Genomic DNA, 2,194 nt, shown 5'->3' with positions numbered 1-2,194 from the left:
CCATCCCCTCACAAATGCCAATGGATTGAGCCTTCCCACATAATATACATGACATACAACAACATACATTACATAGACACACACATCCTCTTGGCTTTTCTGGGACAAGGATCGGAAGGGTCCACCCCCACTTTAGGTGAAGAGGGGTTTTGGGGGGCTGGGTTTAAAGCAGGTCCACCGCACCCTCCTCCTTTCTCCTCCTTCCCTTGGGACCTTCAGAGTCTCCTCAGAGTCCCTTGGGAACAGAGGGATACAGCATCAGTTGCCCCTCCAACCTTTTCTAGCAAAGGCCTCTTGAAGCACATTTGAGACTCACCGAAAGAAAGAAAGCTGGGAGCATGAGCTTCCTAGCCTCAGCTTACTCTCTGAGGCAAAGGAAGTAGGCTCAGTCTAACCTACTATTGCTATGCCTTACTCTGTAAAAACATCTTTATTCATGCCAACAACTTCTTTCTTTCAGTAATCTCACAGATGCCTACAGGTCCCTTTGCAGACTCACAGTGGCTACGTCTTTGACCTTCTATTACTATCATTTTTCCTGGTTTTAAGTCCTTACCACACTCTCCCCAGGAAATCATCATCCACCAATGCCCGGGATTTTCGCATTGCAAAGGGATCTTGTAACCCTTAAGCTCACTGAAAGAAAGAAGCTGGGAGCAAGAGCTTTCCTTGACTTGACTTCCTCAAGGCACAGGCTCAAGTATCTACTCTTATTCCTACCTCCTATTTAAAAAACCCTAATATTCTTTGACTCTTATCCCTGGCTGCAAGAGGATTTCCAAGGCACACTCTGAAAACTGAGCACCTGGATTGGGATGGTTTGTTTGCCTCCCCACCGAAGCATCCCAGCATCCCCCTCACAAAAGACAATGGACTGGACCTCCCCACACTAGATATCTCGACACCCCCCCCCCCCCCCCACACCTGCTCCCCTTGCTCTGGGTTTGCTTCAGCGACGGGGGTTTGGGAGACGCCACTCCCTCGGAGCGTAGTGGAGGCTCCCTCCTTGGAGGCCTTTAAGCAGCGGCTGGGGGCCATTTTCATTGGGGATGCTTGATGGAGGAGTTCCTGCTTGCAAAGAATGGATCATTGCCCTTCTTGGGGCCCTTGCAATTCTTTATAGGTCCATGAGAGGGTTTGGCTGGGACGACACTCCATCGGAGTGTAGTGGGCCTCCCTCTTGGAGACCTTTAAGAGAGGCTGGGGATACTTTAATTGGAGCTTCTGCATGGCAAAGAATGGGGTTGGCTGGATCAGGGCCCTGGGGTCCCTTGCAACTCTTTCTATGGTTCCTTGAGAGGGCTTTGGGGTGACCCACTCCCTCTGAGTGTAGTGGAGCTCCTCCTTGGAAGGCCTTTAAGAGAGGCTGGGTGGCCATCTTCATTGAGGATGTTGACTGCGAGTTCCTGCATGGCAGAAGCTGGACAGGGCCCTTGGGGTCCTTGCAACTCTTCTATGGTTCTATGGAGAGGGCTTTGGTGTTCCTCAGCGTCCCACTTGGAGAAAGGGGGCCCCAAGGGGCATACTCTCCCTCCGCAGCCTAGAGCCCTCTTGAGAGCAGCAGGCGAGGCGCGGCCCTCCCCCTGGCTCCCTCCCTCCCTCCCCCCCCGGCAAGGCCCAGCCGAGTGGCAGAGAGGACCCCGCCCAAGCGCCGAGGGCGACCAGCGGACTCCTCCGGGGAACTCTTGCCTCGGCAGCCCCCTCTTCCCCCTCCCCTCCCCAGTGCTTCCCCCCTGTCACAAACAGCGCCATCTTCCACAACTCTCGCCCAAAACTCCAACTCTCGCGAGATGCAGGCCAATGGGTCTCCCGCCGCGAGCGATGAGTGGGGGCCAGGCGCGCGCGACCAAGGACGCGCATGCGCACTCCGGTAATCACCTCCCGTGGCTTCGCACTCCCCAGCCTTTTAAAAGGGGGGGAAAGAAAGCCCAAAGGGGCGGACCAGGAGGGCTTGGCCCACGCCCTACAATTACTTCACCGCGGGCCACATGGGCGGGGCCATGGCGGAGTTAGCCCCCCCCGCCCACATACTCACACATCACACAAAGACGCTTTTCTCCTCTCTCTCTTCCCCCCCCCCCCGCTCGCCTCAAGACAAGAGACAGACACAACAAGCGTGGGAAATAGAAGCCGAACCCAACATCGCGAGCTCTTCTCGATTGATGCAAGGACAAGCGGCCGTGAACATCGCGAG

Source organism: Sceloporus undulatus, chromosome 5 (genome assembly GCF_019175285.1).
Source record: "Sceloporus undulatus isolate JIND9_A2432 ecotype Alabama chromosome 5, SceUnd_v1.1, whole genome shotgun sequence".
Taxonomy (NCBI): domain Eukaryota; kingdom Metazoa; phylum Chordata; class Lepidosauria; order Squamata; family Phrynosomatidae; genus Sceloporus; species Sceloporus undulatus.
Note: the sequence above shows the minus strand (reverse complement) of the source record.